The sequence below is a fragment of the Argopecten irradians genome, chromosome 9 (assembly GCF_041381155.1).
Source record: "Argopecten irradians isolate NY chromosome 9, Ai_NY, whole genome shotgun sequence".
Classification (NCBI taxonomy): Eukaryota; Metazoa; Mollusca; class Bivalvia; order Pectinida; family Pectinidae; genus Argopecten; species Argopecten irradians.
Window position 1 is genome coordinate 15,171,307 of NC_091142.1, and position 12,466 is coordinate 15,183,772.

General features: G+C 36.0%; 1 protein-coding gene across 1 annotated transcript in view; it reads right to left on the reverse strand.

Moving 5' to 3' along the window:
- LOC138331590 (uncharacterized) overlaps positions 1-7,824 on the reverse strand; it is a 40,345-nt gene extending 32,521 nt beyond the window's left edge. The window contains exon 1 of the mRNA XM_069279295.1: positions 7,501-7,824. The gene's annotated coding sequence lies outside the window, so the exon portion shown is untranslated. The remainder of the gene's footprint in view (positions 1-7,500) is intronic.
- Positions 7,825-12,466: the final 4,642 nt, after the last annotated feature.

Sequence of the window (12,466 nt, forward strand, 5' to 3'; positions counted from 1 at the left end):
TATAGTTCATCAATGCAACCAAAACAAAACAAAATTTTAAACGTTAGAACTTTCTTTTGCAATTACCTACCTGACATAAGATTTCAATAATTGATCAGTAGCATGAATTATGTAAAATTGAAATAGATATGCACGATCCAAAATCGACCGAAACTCTGCCGCGGAGGATGACATTGAAGAAGGCGTTGTTCATATTTTTTGGGAATACACAGATGGTGGAATAATACACATATCATACAGTCCCAACAGAGTTCGAACACGCCTTCAATAGTGTATATGTATTTTCAAATTCAATGTTTGTATTATTGAATATTGTGGTTTGATTTATTCATACCATCAAGTAATATGTGAAATGAACAAAACAAGATTTACTGCCGTTGGACCCTATTTGTGAACTACTACTGTAGCGAAAAAACTGTACATTGAATGAAGTGACGCAACAAGATAGCTGCGTCCCACACACCCTAAAAGTGGCGATAATTGGCTGAAATTGAACTAGGCGGAGTTAAAAAATGATTGAAGTCTCATTTGCTGAAGATCAAACGTCAGCTGAACGTTGTGGCTAAATTTCCAACCCGTCTACCTTCAGCGGCTATAAATTAAAGCACATTTCTTGCACATCTTCATACAAACGGCTACAACCGCTGGAAAGAGCGATAAATTTTCTTTTAATATCATCCTACACATCTATACAAAGTCCCATTACTAAGAATTACCAACCCCATTAACAAAAACATTTCTCTAGATTTTTGACATTCACCTAATTAAAAGCCATTGTGTCCATAATATGCATGAGCAAGGTCATAACTATTATTAAACATATTAATTAGTCATAAACCTTAGTGATAATATATTTCATATGTAATTCAATTTATCTGCTTGTAGAATGGAGAGTTTGACATCAACTTTATTTCATTTACCTAAAACATAAATCTTTTTATCAATTTTGTAGCTCTAGACTTTCGTTGACAAAAAAATTATTTCCTTTTAACCGTAATTAATTATATTTACCATGATCATACAGATTCGTTTTATTCACAAAATGATATGTCATAAAACAAAATGCTCGGCAATATCTAAAACGTATAAAAAATATCAAAATTGCATGACGAGTATAGCCCGGGATATAGATTCATGTAGATTTTACCAAATTGTGTTTAATTCATTACATTTCTTGGTTTATTATTTTTTTAATACATGTATTATTTGGAGATGGTACCATGCTGGCATTTTATAAGGGTTTCCATTCAAGTAAATGTTCGCTGCTTATCCGACTTTAAATATTATTTAATAAAGTTAATTATTTTCGAAATCTAACGATATCAAATCCACCTAGATTTAAAAACTGTGTTGTAATTTATATTATCGTTGAAATTAAGTTCTTAACCATAAAAAAGGTGTTTTATTACTTCAATCATACATTCGCTATCACTAACATTTATTTAGCAAGTATTGTATCGGTTTATAAGAGAAATCATTACGGCTTTTCGTATACGTATCTGCCTTTCATTTTTAAAACTCCTTGTTTATTAGATCATGACGGGTTTCACTATACCTAATTATAAGCTTACGTACAGTATATCTATATTGCATTTAACACACACATCGTAATTTGTACCAGTTTATTACAGAAATCCTAACGGTTTTTAATTTGTAATAGTAACTTTTTATATTCAGGTCAAATTTGAAAGGAATTAAAATTTAAACAAACCCTGCGTCTTAATTTTCCTTGTGTCACAAACATTCGCCTACAATTTAAAATTAGATTTTATAGGCCTATGCATGTGACAAAATCAACTGGTCGTACATTACAGGTGTGTGTATCTTCAAACTTGAACTGCATGAAGTAGATTTTATGTACAGTGTACAGAACATGAGTCTCCTGACCTTCCGAATTCATGTTGTCGATAATGAAAACTAAGATGGGTACTGATTGATAAAGAATTTATACCACCAACGATAATTTGATAAATGTTAGATTATTATAATTGTTTATGTTGATATATATCATCTGTCCTCGCTGATAAATGTATACATCAATCCTCGGCACAAACACCAAATTGTAACATCAAAACCAACGTGCCCTTCAAGTCATATTGGCCCCGCCCACCTTGTAAACGAACCATCCAATGAGAAAACGTTTTGATTCTCGACGCCACATAGTACTTGTCTTTCATCATGTACTATCGATACTTGTCTTAAATGTATTACACTTTCGGCGTTCACAGATAGGGTTCAACGGCAGTAATTTTCATCTCAGACTAGTTTTACAGTTTCGATGTGCTCAGGCTCAGAATGTTGTTTCGCAGCGTCAAAAAAGTATAATCTAGCACAACACAAATTTCTATAAGAAATGGCACTCGAACTATGAATATTATCTTATATCAGCTCAGAAATTATGTTAGCAATTAAAATTCTGACCTATTTCGTGATCATTTGAGAGATTCCCAGTATGTCTTTCAAATCTAGGTGATGAAACAACTATTATATTTATCAAAATGCATATCAGAATACATATCTGAGACAGGCAGCAGGTTTGTATAGATTTTTTCTGCTATGATTGATGGTTGGGAAGATATAACATGATATATATGCGGTTAATTTTGCTCTTTTTTTCTCAAATAAAATATGTTGAAAGTGAAATTACTCCAGCATACATAACTCTTATTCAATCTTTATTGTTGTTCGCCCCCGTGAGGTAGGCTCTAATCTTTATTGTTGTTCGCCCCTGTGAGGTAGGCTCTAAGTTCTGCCACCAGGCCGAGACACACTTACGTCTATAAAAGTGGTAGTCCTTGATCCTGCCTGGAGCACAGCATAAAAGGGAAGAAATAGGACGACTGGTTCGCCAATGTGAGTGGTGGGGTGTGTTGTTTGGTGCTTCGGTGGCATGCTTCAGTGATATAGCACACAGGTTTACGACGCGCAAATTTTTTTTAAATACTAAAAATACTGATTTTTACAAGGAGACACCACACGAATAGCCAGGCCTTTAACAATACAGGTCAGGAGACAGTCCCTAACATGTCTCCTCCACAGTTACAAACACGTCCCGTGGCCACTCTTTACCTCCATCCCCAACACATATAACTCATTAGTGTACCCGAGGTCCCCAAAGCCATAGCTAGTAACACATCCGATCACTTCAGAGGTCAAGATAACTACCCAGATAACTGCCTGCTATCAATGTGATCGCCTCTACAGTGTTTAAACACGTGCCCAATTATCATTATCACCGTCTCACACCAGACACAACATAAACACTATAAAGGCATTATTAAACAATAAATATCACATCACGACATTAAACCGGCTTATGAAAACCATTATGTAATTTTGTGTAACGGGCTCAGTGATGCTGCTGAACCGTACCTGTATAGCGCAAACATATGTAGTCTAGTGGTAATCAATTTCAGCCACAGGATCCAATGACAACGCTCCATTTATACATGGATGGTGAATGCAAATGATAATGAAACTTATGCACGTACAATGTACAAGATTTGTTGGTGAGTTGTTTCGATTATCGTCTTATTAACAGTAAAGAAAAAAGGTCTCCGGTGTATGTGGTATCATGCGTGTATGAAGTGCGTGCAATATGCTCGTCTTGTGTCGCCTTGTGATATTGGAGCTCATTTTAATAGACATATATCACTGACGCATGAGGCAGGGAACAAAACAAGCCCACCCCACCCAGTCACTTTCACTGGCCCACGGATAAACCACTCGTCAAATCCATTTATAAAGATGCTAAACCGCTGAAAAATGGTATACATTTCTCTATAAAAACAGGAGCACGTGAATTCGTATTTTTCTTTGGTTACAAATATTATTTACTCTACACTATTACCACCATTGCAATGTCTGATCTCGTAACTTTACTTCAAGATGAAAACATTAAAAATAAGTTTTTGCATCCCGATGATCATAAGCTGCAATGTGACACTAATGCATGTATACAGAGCCTAGCACATTACACGGTTACACACATTCGCTCCCCAATACCGAGTAAATACTTACTCACCCTCATGATAGGTGATCGCCAGCTCCATTTAAACTTCAGACAGAAATAAATGTGTCAAATAATTTACGTCTTCAGGCTTCAAGTATCAATGTTAATAACATGCACAGCATTTTCTATTGTCGGAATGATTAACCCAAAGTTAGCCAAGATTATACGTGCCTTGTCGACATCACTGAATCTCTATAAAGTCTATTTTAATAAACACATATCCTTATGTTACAGTAGTAGGCAATGACGTATGTCTAGTGTGTATTATCCTCAATTGCCTACGTAATTAGCCTGCGTTTAAATACTGTAGTGTCCAAGGACGAATGTACATTGGTGGAACAGAAATAGCCAGGTATTCAGGGCAGATGAATAAACTTTGGTATTTAAAAACAATTTCAATGGTATCGTCCATAAGTTTGAGAGGATTCTAAATAAATAATTATGATATAGTACAGGGTGTCCCAAAACGCATGCCCCTAGCTGTAGTTTGACACTTTTTAAAAAGCGTTTCAATAGACGGAAGAATTTGATGTTTATACCATGAGAAAGGTAATGGTCTGCGTTTTACAATGAAAGTCGCATTTCGCGATGTGTTGGGAAAATTGAAAACTTTCAGTCAAAGAATATGTTTGAGGTGTCCACCCTTCTTTTCGATTGCATTATGAATTCTGTCCCTGAAATTCTAATTTTGATACTGGTACGAATCTTGGATGATACTAGAGATTTCTTGGTTAATGTAAATTTGTAACACCCAATAATTATTTCTGAGTACATTTCCATATCTGAATTATTTTATCAAATAATGAACAAAGTTTCTCAATCAAATATTGATAAAAGTTCCGAACCCAAATTTGGGTTAATATATACAATATTATACATAGCATAGCATTCTCTACCTCTGGATCCATACGGACTGAACTGGAACCAATAAGGATTGTGATTTTCGTAAATGTTGTTTTTATAATAAATTGTAAACTGTATTTTCTGTCTCTGGTTTTCTTTTGGTCACAGTGCTAGGCTGGGAACGAACCTTTACGTACTTACGTGTTAAAGCTGACAATGCAAGTTAAAAACATGCATTTGCAATTAAAAAAAAAAAGAAAACGAAATATTTTTTTTTCGAAAATTGTTTCTGAGACATCCCCTAATTATGACAGTGCGGTATCTAAGGAAGCGGCAGCCATTTTTCTTTTGCTCTGCTTAGTAACTTTCACTGGCCAACCCCCTATATAAAGCACGGGACACTTGACACACGTGTGGCATTCTAAACATGTCTTGTCTCAGAAACACATGCCCCGATATTGCAAATAACAATGTCAAATTGAAAATAAACACTGCACTCACCTGACAATATTTCATTGAACTAATAAATGAATGTGTTGTCAGCTATATCCCAACATATGTCCAATACGAACTAATAAAACTATTCAATATACACTAGGTTTTACACGTGCATATACATCCACAGGGACCTGGCGAAATTTTTAACCAATAGTATACATATATATATATTATAGTATCAAGGGTATGAACTCGGCGGTCGAGAAAAACCGACCTATTTTTTTAAAACCGTGATTATTTTAATAAATGGGTTTTATACAACATTGACGGATATCTTACCTTAAAGAGAAATAATTTATCTTTCCATTGAGTGCTTGATGAACAAAATTGGCCAAGTATTGACGAAGTTATGACTTGATGAATCGGAAAATTTACGATAAATTTGCTAGGTAGACATTTCCCTGTCCGGTAGAAATGTCGTCTCGGCTCTAATGGGTACCTCAAAAACCAAGCCAAAATCACAAAATCTACGCTTGTGGTGGTAAACAGTATCCATAACTGTGTTCATCCACAATCTCCTTTGGAGGTGTCATCACCCGTACTTTGTAGAAACTCCATTTAAACATCGTGTAGCTCTCTTACTGTAACCGTCAACGCCATGTTCATTTGTTCTTCGGAACGCTTCTCGAGTTTACTCACAAGCACAACACTATATAATTTGCATAATGTAGTCACGATATGTAAAGTCGAGAAGCGTTCCGAGAGAAAAATGAACATAGCGGTGACGGTTAAAGTAAGTGAGCTACTCAAATGTTTTTTTTTTTAGCTTTCTATAGCGACAGCCAATGAAAACCATTGTGGATGTACCTAGATAATCTGAAAATATATTTATATTACATTGTTTTGAATCTATACCGAGAGAACTGTACGTCTTTCTACTTTCTTCTTAAAAACACACTCTGGATTACCTTGTTATGTAACAACAGATATTTGCACAACCAATGAAAGAAAAATCATGTGAAAATTTATAACGCAGAATATTCGGTCACTTTTACGTCACGCCGGAATTTCATTGGAAAAAGCGTTGAACATTACAATAATATAAGCGCAATACTATTTTTTAAAATTGAAAAACAGAAAGGATATATTTATTCAAATTCGTGAGGATTTTTATAAAAATATTGCAATATTTTTCTTCTATTGATGCGTTATCAATAGCACGTTCCCCACAAATAATTTACGTCAATGACTGTACATCAAGGCAACCAGAGATCACTAAACTGATGAGGGTTTATATTAATAGTCAATAATATACAGTTATCAACCCGAGTAAATGATATATCCCGAGGCCGGAGGCCGAGGGTTATATCATTTTCGAGGGTTGATAACTCACCGTATCCACCTGAAAATAGGTCGATAACTGTTTTATTATATGACATTTACAGGATATTAACCCTGCTCTTTTCAAAAAGACTTTACTACAATAAAAAGGATGATATTTGCAAATATTCTTTTTTTTTTTACAAAAGTAGTTTATCCATTACATGCAATATATGGTAAATATTCAAATGCTTTTTGCTAATGTTTTTAGACTGGTAGAACCGGATTATTTTATCGCTGCATCAACTTTCCGTCTGACATTCTTGAACGTTTTCCATGAATGTGAAGTTTGCAGTTGATCATCGTTGATCGCAGTAAACTTGCTGCCTTCTGCCATATATGTTGCCGGCTATAATAATGACATCACAATAGATTATTCCGACGTCATTGATCTAGGAAACTCCCGTTACGCTATATTTGGGTACGACTCGACGTCAAAAGTGATTATGACGTCACATCTACAGGGTGTTTTCCTTGATCTATTTTTGACACAGGTTACTGGACTCCCGAGAGGTATCTGGACTGAGTCCAGTAATCTCGCGTGCTTTTCACCGCTGATTTCGGGGTTGATATCGCTGTTGATGAATACTTTTTAGAAACGTATTGGCCAATTAAAATACAGCAAAATCACCAGTCATATAATAAATCGGTTTATCTGTGAAAGAAACAACCTAACATTATATTAATTTGGTTGAATACAAGTACAGTTAATTCCTGTTAACGACAACAACAATTGTCTAATTTTGATGATTCCGACTATACTCATTCAGCATAACCGAATGTTACATTAGTGGATGTAATGTTTTACTACATGTATGTATACAAACCCGAAAATAAATATATGCAATTTCACAGACACTTTGTATCAACCGCAACCTGATGCGTCAACGTTAATGTCCGCCGCCATTTTGGAACACTGCACCAGTCCAATGACACTAACTGTCTAGTACAGACAGGACGCGTGTCTGTGCTTACATCATGTCACACGAACTTTTTGTCACATTTCCCCTGTTGTTATTGATTTCCATAACTATAAGCGGTTGTAAATATATTCCAGATCAAGGAGCATGCCAATTTTGTTTTGGACCCTCTGATGGCTATAATCGATAATATTTGTTTTTTTGTTTACGGACACTAGGTAATTAAAGGCTGTAGCTATACAGATCTAGTGTACCCGGCCAAATTAAATGACACGCGGATCGTGTGCAATAGTGCATGCAGAACCTGGATACTTACATATTAACTTACCAAAGTCTATTGTATTGCGGTCGCTTGAATTGTATGCTATTCCTTGCGATTACGAAGACATGTTTTCACAACATTTGAGGCAAGTATGAATCGCTCCACCTATATGTCAATTTGCATTGTATCTAGAAATATTCGAAAAATTCTCGTAAGTCAAAGGGATTAATTTTGCAAAATTTAATGTATTCTAGCTATATATTAATTACGAATTTTGATTTTAGACCGGTTAGTAGATCATTCGGCTAGTGTTCCCGGTCCCGAGTTCGAATCCCGGTCTGGCCGCTACATTTTCTCCTCTCTTGCTACATTGCTATTGTCACTGCGATATTTTGTCAAACAGTAAGTCACAGCTACTGACCTTGTTTCATTGATCATTTACTTACTATGCGGCATTTCTCTTTGTGTGGCATCTATTCTAGATGCCCATAGCAGCAATCATCACTGTACATTTCAATCTACTCCGACAACCTACTTATAGTAAGCAGAAGTTACGTGAAGAAACTCCCTTTTAAGTCTTTTAGCTATTTTAGAGTATAATTTAAGCTTAACCATGGATGAATACAAGACTGTATGACTGTCAATGTCGTTAGAAATGTACCTATTGATTGCATAATCGTAAGAGACGACTAAATAGGATTTTATCTTTTCTTTTTTATTCCTAACGTCTCGCTCGACACCATCTCACTTTTAGCATTCAATTAGTAGCTGCGAGGAAGTCTCTGAATTGTCCCATGGCGCAGACATACAATAATGTGGTAGTTTTTGCATAAAGAATGTGAGATTATTGATTGTGAGTATAATGTGATCGGATGCGGTGTGCTTATTCAGGGTCTTCTGACATGATTCAGTGAGATAGCATTGAAAGAAGGCAAGAGTTCCATATTACAAGAAGACACAACAACAAGTCCTATAATGACTCTGGATTTTAATATGACGTTACACATTTGCTACTTTAAACCATGAGTGGTGAATGAACATTATGACCGTTGATAATCGGTTGGTTAGTTGATCAGATTAACGTCCTTTTAACAGCCAGGATTATTTAAATTCATACGTGCCGTACTATTCATGTCTGATGAATCAAAAGAGCTTTTCATGTTATCCAACACCAAAATTAAGAAACACTTCGAGAATTACGATACAATGTGCTTGCAATGCATATGTTTTAATTTTGCATGGCTTTGAAAAGATAACCGCCGAAAAAGTACATGTATCATGTCAAAATATTTGCCTAGTTATTTAAAAACGGCCTTCCATGTATGTGGTTCGTTGCGCGTATGACGTACATTCGTATTCTGGAAAACTTCTGTATGTTCGTGTTGTGTCTCTTTTTAATAGTAGAACTCTTGTCCTTTTTATAGTGCTATCTTGCTAAAGTATGAAGAACTAAACAAGCACTCTCCAACAGGTCGCATTATAATGAGAACTGACTAACCAGTCGTCCACTTCATTTATGCTGAACGCTAAGTAGAAGCAGAGACTGACACTTCGATAAATTATAGTGTATCTCGGTCAGGGGACAAAATCCAAAGCCTTCCTCACAGGGGCGAGCGTTTAACTGAAGGTCGAACGTAAGGCGGTGTCAGGTGAGACGTTAGTCTAAAAAAGAACAAAGTCAGTTCGGGTTAGGAAAAATGGAAAGGATAGCATCCCAAATTAGTCACCATTTACGATCCATGCATAACATTTGACACCGAGCTGAAATTCAGCATTCACGTTACCAATTGCGTAAAAAAGGCAAATAGATTGATTGGATTGATACGACGCACATTCACAATTATGGATAAGGAAATGTTTATACCAATTTACAAGTCGCTAATTAGGCCATTACTGGAATATGGAGTAACAGCATGGTGCCCAATATTAAGGAAGGATATCCTGGAACTGGAAAATGTACAAAGAAGGGCAACAAAACAAGTCAAAGGTCTCCATGACAAAACATATACGGAAAGACTAAAAATACTTGGAATTCCAAGTCTACAGTATAGAAGAATAAGATATGACATGATTCAGGTATTCAGGATACTAAATAAAATTGACGTAACCAGTGTAACATCGGAAGGTTTATTCATTCGAACTGAGGACGACAGAACAAGGGGTCATAGTAAAAAGCTGAGAAAAACCAGGACTAGGCTGAGATGTAGAACCAACTCATTTGCGATTCGAGTTGTGAATGTGTGGAATAGTCTCCCGGAAAATGTTGTCAGTGCAGAAACAATAAATGCGTTTAAATCCAAACTAAACAAGGAATGGAGAAATCACCCGCTAAAACCATGCGAGGTCATGATCACATCTGCCACCAAAGGATATAGGCCATGGGCTAGGAGGGTCCCACATGCACCCCCCCCCCCCAAACCTCCGAACCAATATTTTTCTGAACCCTTATGACCCACTGATCACAAATCAAAATGTTAACATTGCATAAGTTGGGATGAACTTCCGGTTATGACGTCATCAAGATGGCCGCCATCTCGAATTTCACTAAAAATTGAAAAAATAGTCATAACATTGACATTTTTCAACCGAAGTGGACAAATGAGGTATCAAAATGACCACAATAGAACAACAAATACATATAAGGACCAAAAAATCCAATATATGTAGTGATTTCTACGCAGGAAATGAAAAAATCTGATTTTAAGCAGCAAATTTTTCATATTTGGCTTGACGCAGCAAATATGGTTCCCAACAGCAAACTATTATTTCTAATAAGTTTTTTGACCACTTATCATTCAGTTTAAGAAACAAAAACAACCAAAACCAATGTTAACATTGTATAAGTTCCGGTTATGACGTCATCAAAATGGCCGCCATCTCGAATTTCACTAAAAAAAGAAGAATAGTCATAACACTGATATTTTTCAAATAAAGTATACAAATAAGGTATAAAAATGACCACAATAGAACGCCAAATACATATCAGGACCAAATAATCCAATATATGTAGTGATTTGTACGCAAGAAATGAAAAAATAAGATTTTAAGCTCAAAAATGGTGATTTTTCAGCAAAATTTTCATACTTGGCTTGACGCAGCAGAAATGTTTCCCAACAACAAATTATTACTCGTAATCAGTTATTTAAACTCCTATCAATCAGTTAAAAAACAACAACAACAACAACAAAAATATATAGAAATGCAAAAAAAAAAAAAAGAATTATTGTTATACCCTCAATTTTGTAGATTAGCAGCCTCTCAAAAATAATTATTACAGCACAACACCTACTGATAGCGTAACAAATGTAACCTAAGCTAAGCCTGTGTTTCCGTTAATATCATTAACAGTTTCCAAAACGTTTGTGTCTTTGAAAATGAGCAGATTCATTGTTTATTTTCTATGCATATCATAAGCAAAATGTCAAATGGTTACTTCAATGTCACATATGTTTTTCACTGGTTCTCAATGATAACCATTATCATTGTGCGTGCTTTCTCGCCTCATTGCACTATCCACTGAAGAGACGCGGCATATCTGGTAGCTGGTACATGCAGTCCGAATCAGACTAATTGATATCAGTATCCAATTCGTAGAAAGTCAAAGCGTCGTCTTTGATGTCGATGAGCTAATGTGACACTACATTACCAGTGTTATTCTAGCCTGTCATCTTTCATGACCCATCCATGGCCAGATTTCATATCAGGAAACAACGGGTTCAGGGATGTGGGATCTCTTTCAGATTCTAACATATCGTACGTATATGCTGTTTCAGACTTCTCAGGCATAATGGAAATTACACCAGATCCATATTCTTCAAATGGTGGAATTGGTTCTCCTTAGCACATAGCTCCACTATTCATCAATCTTGTGGACCCTCGTGCAACCATAAATGGCACAGGTGATATCATCGAGATCATTAATGAGGCCATAAATGTTAAATGCTTTCCATTGGTCTGACTTTTCCCACTCCCTTGAAGGTGCTGGTCGTGTCACATTACAAAAGACCATTGAAGACTCTCCAGTAAAAAGTTGTCTTCAGTGCTTTCCAGACTTGGCAAAGAGTGAAACTTCACTGCAGACCTATGGTCACTGAGGTTCACAAGAATGAGGAATTGTGCTTCATACGAATTAAGGAGAACCAACTCAACCCTCCGCAGAATGTGGATCTGGTGTCTTTTCCATCATGCCGGGGAAGTCTGGAACATCATATACGATATGTGAATCTAGGTGAAACTAGGTTGGAAACAGGAAGAGCTCCCACATCCCTGAATCCGATGTTTCTGATCTTAACTCTGACCATGGACAATTGACAAGTTAGAACCACGATGGTAACCCGGTAATGTAATGTCACATCAGGTCATCGAGGTCGAAGTCGACACTCTGGCGAGAAAGCACGCACAACGAAAATGATTATTATTAAGAAGTAGTGAAAGAAATATGTGACACTGTAGTAACCATCTTATATTTCCTTACGTTATACACAGGAAATAAACAATGGATGTGCTCATTCTAAAAGACACAACAGGTTTCAAAAAGTGTCATGATATTTACGGAATTTTAATTTGATACCCTATAGCTATTAGTTGGCGTTTTGCTGTTTTGGGAGGCTA